The following is a 10,398-nucleotide window of genomic DNA, read 5'->3' as shown; positions in this document are numbered from 1 at the left end:
GGTGAATATTCAGGTGAATTATTTCGTGGCCACGAATTAATAATAATTATTAAACTGTTTTTCTTACCTGTGAAGAGAGCTCTTCAGTGAAGGCCGACTATTCTCGTACAGCTTTTTATTCCTTTTTTTTTTTTTTTGTGAATTGGTGAATATTCAGGTGAATTGTTTCGTGGCCACGAATTAATAATACCTCAGCACGTTTTACAAGACCCTTCTCGATCGCAGCGGCAACGAGCACTTTGATCACTTGATTTAAAAAACAAAACATTTCAGCGCTAGATCGCCTAAAAAAAAAACGAACGAAATGAATGCTTTAGTTAACTGGAGATGTTTTGTTTATTTGTATTGGTATTCGTGCCGCGAGATGTTTCAAAAGTGGTGGGGACAATATCGACCTTAGAAAATAGTGGTGGGGACATGTCCCACCCGCAAATTACGCCTATCTCGGGGTTGCGGCGCGCACACTATGGTTAACCGAGTATTAACCGCTAAGGGCCTCGGTTAACGGTTAATGAAAAACTTGAAAACGTGCAGCCCTAATTAAGACGGTTATAATTAAGTTAATTTACCATACGATTACGAATTCGTCCATAGAGTGACGCCGGGGCGCTTGACCATGCTTCAGTTTTTGACGCCTTGGGAGTGAGAATGGGTTGAATATCAGCACTAACTCTTATTTCATATCAAATAAATTACATTTATCGATAAATGTATATTTTTACAGTCTTTAGAAACTTTGAACTAAACATTGATATTGTGTAGTTTGTGATCCTCCATCAGCAGCTGCAGTTTCTCTCAGCTGTATCAGTGCAGTCACTGTGACGTCTGACTGACAGAGGTTTTTGTACGGCTCTTTATCACTGTGTGAACACCCATTTACTGTTGATATAGTGTAAACTCTGACAGTAATAATCTCCTGTATCTTCAGTCTGGACTCCACTGATGGTCAGAGTAAAATCACTGCCAGATCCACTGCCACTGAATCTAGATGGAGTTCCAGTATTACGGATTGATGCTCCATATATGAGGAGTTTAGGAGCTTCTCCAGGTTTCTGTGAGTACCAGTGTAAGTAATCATTATTATACACATCACTGCTGGTTTTACAGTTTATTCTGACTTCTTCTCCTGGTTGAACTGCTGGTATTGATGGACTCTGAGTTACAGTGATCTGTCCTCTACACTCTGAAAGAAAACACAAACAAAAATGATAAATATACATTTCACAGTTTAAGAGAACTAATAATCACTGTAAAAACTGTATTACACGAACCTTGAATAAACAGTGCAATGGTCCAGATGAAGATGTTGATTGTGTTCATTGCTGTAGTTTAGTCTTGTGTGATGATGAAGATTGTGTTCTGCTCTCAGTCATGAAGTGTTAAACTCACAGCACTATAAACACTCTCAGAGCACTGAAGCATGTGCTGACAATGCAAAGAAGTGGGCAGGATTTACAACAGCTTGTGCTGATAACAAACTCATAAACTCTACATAAAAGATTTTACTTTCAGAATAATGTTATTGAACCATTTAGTGATTAATTGCACATATTTATTAATTGTGAACTATTTGTGTTTATGTTTGTCAGGCTGATAAGACACTAGGTTTTGTCTGGAGAATCATGAATGTAGATCATTTTAAACATATGTCATACGCAGCAGTTTCTCTGAGCTCAGTTCTGTGCTACACCTTTACAAGCATGTTAACAATGAGAAATCAAGAACTAAATAAATCAGTTTTACTATATTTAGAGTCATAATGCAAAAAGTCCATTATGGTCTTTGGAATCAATGTTGACATGTTGCTCTCTGGGAAATATTTTCATGATGTCTATTTATTCCCACATTTTCCACATTCATGAAGTTCATCAGGACTCATAATCAGGTCATTATATATTAAACAATGTGCATCTGAAATGTTCAGAATTATTGATTCATTTATTTGAAGCTGCAGGTTTTTCTGTGAATCATGATGATTGATCTGCATATGAAGAACAGAAGCATCATTATGAGAAACTCCACAACATCATCCATGATCAAAGAGGTCAAAGGTCACCTCAGAGGTCACAGCTCATCAAATATATTTCTTTAAACATGTTATATCAGAAAGCATTTAGTCAAATCTGAATGAGTGAGTGTTGAGAAGAGCTGAGGATCTTCTAATATCAGTGTGTTGAAGTGTTGTTTCTCTCTCTCTGCTCGAGTGTGTGTTCACTCGAGTGGAATAGAGGTTTTTGTACGAGCGTTTCATTAGATTGTATCACTGTGGAGGACTTTCGGTGGAGGAACTAAACTGGTGATCGGTAAGTCTGTCTATTTAATCACCTAATAAAAAAAATACAATTTAGATTTCAGAAAGTGTTTTACAGTGGAAACAAGAACAACATTTATTAATAATAATGATTATTAGATATTGTGGTAAACTTTACTTAAAGCCTTATTATACTGTATAATGCATTATAAAGGTATCAATAGCGTATGTTATAATGTCATATATGTTTTCATAAATAACTGAAACCAAAGTTAAAATGTTTCATAATATTTGCAAATTCCTTGAACATCTTGAATTGGTTGTTTGTCATGAGTTTTAGTGTTTTATAATTTTTTGGAGGTGTAACAATGAATAGATAATATTACAATGTGTTAAAACCTTGTTTACAATTATTGATGAGATCATAATGTGTAAAACAATACATAATTAATGCATTAAAAATACTTTTTATAATGCAATATGTATAAAGGCTTTAGTTAAAGTGTGACTGATATTTTTGTATAATTATTTAATCTAAAACAATGGTATTATTATAAGACTAACATTATTCCTTTCAACAAAAAAATATATATAAAAAATGAAATAAAATTCTAAACATATTTCCACACTGTGTCTCACTATGAGTTTAATCAGTTTATTACAGGTTTGTTTTTCCTTCATTTATTTCTACACTGAGTTCATATTTAGTTCATCTTTTATTGTAGAAATCATACATGGAAAAAAGAGATTTGACATCAGAATGTAAATGTTGCTACTTTCTGTAGTTCAGTCAATGATACTGAATCTCTTTTGCTCATGTTGTGCTTATAATTCAGTGTTTTGTTCATTCTGTGTGATTCAATTGTGTTTTAACTCTTTGAAATTGAGTTACATTTTCAGTTCAGGTGAATATCTCAAAATGTAAGATATTTATGTTCAGAGTGAATAATTGCTGGAATTAAAGCAGTCAGATCGGCCTGATAATAGATAATATGTGTTATAACTGCTGTTACACTTATTGATTAGATCATACATGCATTTTAATGTATATAGCAGTGCATAATTAATGCATTAAAAATACTTTTAGAATGCAATATGTATGACAGCTTTAATTAAAGTGTTACTGATATTGTTTTATAACTAGATGTACCGCATGGCGGTAAAAAATATGACCGCCGCTCAGGCCTGCACTGGCTTTCCACAAAAATAAATGACGTGGAGCAATTTGGCTGTATTGCGTGTTTATGTATATAAGTTGTATATTTTAAAAGACTGTCTGGAGTATTCCTGTGGATCATGGATAATTTAGAGTTTTGTAATTATTTGCCATTACTATTTAAGTTCCCTTTCAAGGGAACTCGCGTTGCGTCGAGTTTGACGCTGTGGGAACGCTTTGCGTGATGATGTCTTGAAGCACATGTAAAATCAGCCCAATGGCGTGGCGGAACGTCAGAGGCGGGTGACGTCACGTACCAGGAAACTATAAAGCCGGCACGAAAACAGAAAGCGAAAGCTTCTGTGTCTTCAGTAGCGCTCTATGTGAAATCTGTCTTTGTCTATTTATTGTTGTCTTGTCACTGAAAGCAATTACGTCCAGCGAACAGTTCAGAATGTTTGTGCATCCCTGCCCGCGTTTTATTACGGGTAGAGACACTCACGCTCTGTGCATTGTTTGTTTGGGAGAGGAGCATGCCCAGTCAACACTCGAGGGTGCTGACTGTGTGCACTCGCTCCGATCCCGGCTGAGTTTCTTCCGGGAAGCTCGCGTCCCCCAGGGCTCGAGTCCCGCTGCTGCCGAGGCACAGCGGCGATCTCAGTCCTGGGGTTCGCAAATGGATCTATCAGCGGGGTCTGAGACGGGCTCTGCCTTATCTCAGCCCTTATCTGATAGACCTGATGTCATTCATCAGGGTTCGGAAGCACGCGCTGCGGTTTCTTCCACCCTGATGATGGCACAAACACTGCAATTATTCAGTTCTGAGGATCTGGATGTTGTTAGTGTTGAGGCTGAGTCTGAGGATGCCCCACCTCAGTCTCATACATTTGAAGAATTGCTGGATGTAGTGACAAGAGCAGTCGTTAGACTATTGAGTGTTGGGACGTTCGTTCAAAATAAATAAATAAATAATTTTATGATTTGACGAACGCTTTCTGCCCTCACGTGCACAATCACAACGCCGAAATCTGCCGTTTTTCCCCGATCTCCACACTGAGGTGTCGAGATCGTGGGATTAGCCAGTTTTATAGAGTTTTTTATTTCACAAAACTTCGAATTATTCTTCTATTTCTGGTTATAAAGAAAATGGTTATGGGGAGATGCCAAAGGTGGAAGAGACGCTTGCGAGCTATCTCTCTCCAGCGACGGCATCTTCTCTAAAAATTTCGGTATTGCCTAATGAGCCCCTCAGAGTTGTTACTTCTCTGGGGGGCAGGGCTTATTCCGCGTCTGGTCAGGCTGCAGCATTTTTACACTCGATGTCTTTGCTGCAGGCTTATCAGGTGGAATTATTGGGATCTCACTGAGGGCGGGGGTTTTGGCCCAGATGTGGTGTGTGAGCATCATTAAACACAGAGAAAATATATAAAAAAAAAATAAAATAATACATATATTTTTATGATTCTCTCCTTTCTACATCTGAGTTATTTGGCAACGCTGTTTATACTGCAGTTGAGAAATTCCAAGAGGCTTCTAAACACGCTGCAGCGTTCCAAAAAAAAAAAAAAAAAAAAAAAAAATGCTCCCCCGTCGCTCACATCCTGAGGCTGCTGTGCGGGAACAGCCTCAGGCCTCGAGCTCCCATAGGGCATCTAAAAAGCAGAGCGTTTTCTCCCGTGCTCCCCCGCAAAGATCTTGGGGACAGGGAGGACGTTCTCAACCCCAGCCTTCGAAGGGTAGAGCGGATCTGAGGACCGTTATTACCGCCAAGAAGGCTACTGGGAAAAAGTCCTGACGTCCGAGGGCTCAGGACAAATGAGGGCAGTCCCCCCCGAAGTAGAGCGGTCAACACCTCTTTTTACGGTGCCCGTCTCTCTTCTGTGCCCTCAGGGGACCGTTCTGCTAACCCTGCCACCTCCGGTGTTACAGGGCGCAGCGGTCTCCGGCGAGCACATATCTCAAGGACCACCCGGAAACGTAGTGGCCTCGGGATGCCCGCCCCCTCTGAGGAGGGTGTTAGAGCAGTCGGTTCGGTCGTTCCCTGCCGGTGCACCGTTACAGGGCGTCGAATCGACTACTCAACAACAACAAAATCCAGAAACCAGTCTCAAGAGGCTGGTACCTCTAGTAGAATCTTTGACAGCGTGGAAGCTACTGTCAAATGTTTCTCGTTGGGTCCTGCAGACCGTAGGGTTAGGGTTCCAAATACAGTTTGGTTCTCGCCCACCTCGGTTTATGGGGGTCCTACCCACCGTGGTGGACCCCGAGCAGGTTCTGGTTATGGAACAAGAAGTGAACACTCTGTTAGAGAAGGGGGCCATAGAATATGTACCTCCCTCCAACAGGGAAACCGGGTTTTACAGTCGGCATTTCATAGTTCCAAAAAAGGATGGGGGATTGCGTCCCATTTTAGATCTTCGAGTTCTGAATGAGTCAGTCATGCAGCTCAAGTTCAAAATGTTGATTTTGAGACAAATCGTGCCACAAATCAGGTCCGAGGACTGGTTTGTCACGATAGATCTCAAGGATGCTTATTTCCATCCGTCCATGTCACTGGAAGTTCCTGAGGTTTGCTTTCGGGGGCAAAGCATACCATTATCGGGTTCTTCCATTCTGGCTAGCTTCGTCACCCCGCACTTTCACCAAATGCGTGGATGCAGCTCTGGCGCTTCTGCGCCTCCAGGGTATTCGCATATGAACTATATCGACGATTGGTTGATTTTAGCTCAGACGCATCAGTTGGCGGTTCGACATCGAGATGTCGTCCTCGCCCATATGAAAGAGTTGGGGTTACGGCTGAACGCCAAGAAGAGTGTGCTTTCTCCACTCCAGAGGACCAACGGGATACCTTTTGGACTGCTACACATGAGGCCCCTGCAGTGGTGGCTCAGGACCAGGGGGTTTTCCTCGAGGGGCAACCCATTTCGCACAATCAAGGTCACGCGGCGATGCCTACGTGCCTTGGTTGTGTGGAAGAAACCTTGGTTCCTGTCCCAAGGCCCAGTGCTGGGAGCTCTTTGTCGTCGCAAACTGCTAACGACAGATGCTTCCCTCACGGGCTGGGGAGCGATTCTAGTGGGTCGTTCATCTCAATCATTTATGGCATATCACGAAGTAGAGCGGTTAACACCTCTTTTTACGGTGCCCGTCTCTCTTCGGTGCCCTCAGGGGACCGTTCTGCTAACCCTGCCACCTCCGGTGCTTCAGGGCGCAGCGGTCTCCGGCGAGCACATATCTCAAGGACCACCCGGAAACGTAGTGGCCTCGGGATGCCCGCCCCCTCTGAGGAGGGTGTTAGAGCAGTCCGTTCAGTCGTTCCCTGCCGGTGCGCCGTTACAGGGCGACGAACCGACTACTCAGCAACAAAACCCAGAAGTCAGTCTCGAGAGACTGGTACCTCTAGTAGAATCTTTGGCAGCGTGGATGCTACTGCCGAATGTTTCTTGTTGGGTCCTGCAGAGACCGTAGGAAAAGGGTATCATATTTAGTTTGGTCTAAATCTATCACCGAGGGGGTTTGCGCTCGTGCCCATTATGCTATCTGGCACGCCATATCCTCTTGTGGTCCCAGGGGAAGCTGCTGTCTCTCAGGGCAGCTTACTTCCTCGGGGTCCAGAATTTGGGAGCAGACACTCTGTCGAGACAGGGGCTGAGGCCCGGGGAATGGAGGCTCCACCCCGAGGTGGTGGAGTTCATATGGAGGGAGTTTGGCCAAGCTCAAGTGGATCTGTTTGCGTCTCGAGAGACGTCTTACTGTCCGCTTTGGTTCTCCCTCACGCATCCAGCTCCTCTGGGACTGGATGCCATGGTGCAGACGTGGCCGAGGCCACGCCTGTATGCCTTTCCCCCAGTTGCTCTGCTCCCGGGAGTTCTGGAGAGAGTTCGCAGGGATCGGGTTTGCCTGCTTCTTATAGCCCCGCGGTGCCGGGCAGAGTATGGTTTCCCGACCTTGTGTCCCTCCTCGACGGGCCTTCTCTGGAGCTACCTGTCAGGAGGGATCTTCTTTCTCAAGCAGGGGGCGCTATAGTACACCCCCAACCAGAACTGTGGAACCTGTGGGCTTGGCCTCTGAGGGGGCCCAGCTCATAGGGTCAGGTCTCTCAACCGAGGTTGTTGAGACCATTCTACAGTCCAGAGCTCCCTCCACGAGGAAACTTATGCCCTGAAGTGGAGAGTTTTCACTTCATGGTGTAGTGACCGTCTGTTGGACCCAGTTAACTGCCCAATTGGTACAGTGCTGGAGTTCCTGCAGGTTCGGTTCACGGCAGGTCTGACCCCGTCCACTTTAAAGGTTTATGTGGCGGCCATAAGTGCTTACCACATTCCTTTGGGTGGAATGTCTGTGGGGAAAGACCCTCTGGTATCTCATTTCCTTCGTGGCACCTGGAGGCTGAGGCCTGCAGTTCGCTCTAGGGTGCCTCCGTGGGATTTGTCCTTTGCGCTGCAAGGCCTTTCCCTGGCCCCCTTTGAGCCTATTATATCCCTAGGTCCCTACTAACGTGGCCAGACCTTTTTACTGCAGGCCTTCTGTCCTCCTCCCTTTCAGAATTCGGACCAGGAGACTTTATTTGTGTGCTTTGGGTCCCCTAACAAGGGGTCTCCAGTGTCTAAGCAAAGCATGAGCAAGTGGGTAGTTGAGGCTATTTCGCTTGCTTATGTAGCGGCTGGACAGCCTGCTCCTATGGCTGTCCGGTCGCACTCTACTAGGAGTATGGCGGCCTCCAAGGCCCTTATATCAGGAGTTTCCTTACTGGACGTTTGTGCTGCGGCGGGCTGGTCCTTTCCGCACACTTTCGTCAGTTTTTACTCTCTGGACCTGGACTCTACACCAGGGTCTCAGGTCCTGTCATCCTAGTGCTGCTCTTTATGATTTCACACAGGACAGACATTTATAGCTATGGGGGCGTTGGTATAGACGTTCCCACAGCGTCAAACTCGACGCAACGCGAGTTTCCTTGAAAGGGAACGCCTCGGTTACGACTGTAACCTCGGTTCCCTGAAGAGGGAACGAGCGTTGCGTCACCTTGCCATATCTCCTTCATGCCTGCTAGCGACTACTTCAGACTTTTACGAAGCTTTCGCTTTCTGTTTTCGTGCCGGCTTTATAGTTTCCTGGTACGTGACGTCACCCGCCTCTGACGTTCCGCCACGCCATTGGGCTGATTTTACATGTGCTTCAAGACATCATCACGCAAAGCGTTCCCACAGCGTCAAACTCGACGCAACGCTCGTTCCCTCTTCAGGGAACCGAGGTTACAGTCGTAACCGAGGCGTTTTATATCAAAAGTCATTAGTTTAGACACTTAACATCCATAATGTGAAAACGTCACATCCATAACAGTGGTTAACAGTAAAAAGCGACTGAAGTGCCCTTGAGCAAGGCACCTAACCCCTCACTGCTCCCCGAGCACCGCTGTTGTTGCAGGCAGCTCACTGCGCCGAGATTAGTGTGTGCTTCACCTCACTGTGTGTTCACTGTGTACTGAGTGTGTTTCACTAATTCACGGATTGGGATAAATGCAGAGACCAAATTTCCCTCACGGGATCAAAATAGTATATATACTTATTTATACATACTAAGTATGAAAAATCTGTGATTTTTTTTTCAAAGGACCCTCCCATTCAATTTCTACAAACCTCTACCAAACGGTTGAGGTGCCTGTTGATGGTAAAAGTCAGTTATCTGACTTTGGCATGGGTTTGTTGTGTTTTACTGAAATAAAAAACATTTTTTCCCCAAAAAAGTGGTTTTATCTTGTAGCCCTGGTCCCAGAGTTTTAAAAAAACAATGTTAACAAAATTAAACTCATTCCCACTGTACCTAGTAGAACACTTAAGTAAATGTCCCATTGAAATTAATGGGATTTTATGGATTTAGGTGAAGAAAGTGTACACATAATACATTTTGGTCTGTACCATGAAGAGAAAACTGATTCAACTATATAAACTATATATTTTCTGAAAGCGTAGACTCTCAGGATGTGATCTAACATGACATGAAACATGTCCCACCCACCTCATTAGTATAGGCTACTGCCCAAGCATAACACATTGGGTATTGGTAAATCGGGTATATGGCTGATATCTAAAAAAAGTAGTAGTATGTGCATGTCTGTGTGTATGTGTGTGTGTTTGTGTATGTGTGTGTCTGTGTGTGTGTGTGTGTCTGTGCGTGTATGTATGCATGCGTACATGTGTGTGCGCGTGTGTGTTTGTGTGTGTGTGTCTGTGCGTGTGGATGTCAGTGTGTGTGCATGCTTGCGTTTGTTTGTATTCCTGCATGTGTGTGTGTGTGACAGTATCATCCTAAACCAGCAACCCTTCGCTCAACAGCACCATCTACAGGCCGATGAGTGTACAGTCACTAAATGTGCACATAAATGAATTTATTTTATACCCCCCCATGGATGAAATTCTGCGAAACTTAGCATACCCCCAGAGGATGTCAAGTTAATCATACACATGAAATATGATTCAGTTCTGAACATCTCCACTGAAGATAGGGGCAATTAAAGCAGAATAATATTGCATTTTCATTTTTTATGGGAGGGGCGCAAATCACAAATGAGTGATTATGGGCTAGGTTGATGTGGGCCCTTAAGAGCAACATACCATAAAAATTTCTTCATCCTCGGTGCCACGGTTCAGGTAGTTATTTAGGAAAAACTGCATTTTTTGGGTTTGGGGGGGCCCAGCGCGGGGGGGGGAGTGGCCCCCGGGGACCAAATGAAATTTTTCCGTAAAAGTCTAGTGGGGCTACATGCCCACCAAATTTCATGTTCCCCGGTGTTTCGGTGTCCCTGGTATCGTTGACGGAAAATTCAGTAGATTGACGAAAAAAAAAAAAAAAAAAAACCTTGACAATCCCTATATGACCGCTTTCGCTAGCTACGCTAGCGGCGGTCATAATGATTGAATCTAAAACTAGAGCAGCATTACTCCTATGCTGTGAATGTGCAGTGCAGTGTGTGTGTGTGTGTGTGTGAATGTGT

This window comes from Squalius cephalus, assembly GCF_949319135.1.
Source record: "Squalius cephalus genome assembly, chromosome: 23".
In the NCBI taxonomy this organism is placed as follows: Eukaryota; Metazoa; Chordata; class Actinopteri; order Cypriniformes; family Leuciscidae; genus Squalius; species Squalius cephalus.
This window is presented reverse-complemented; position numbering follows the sequence as displayed.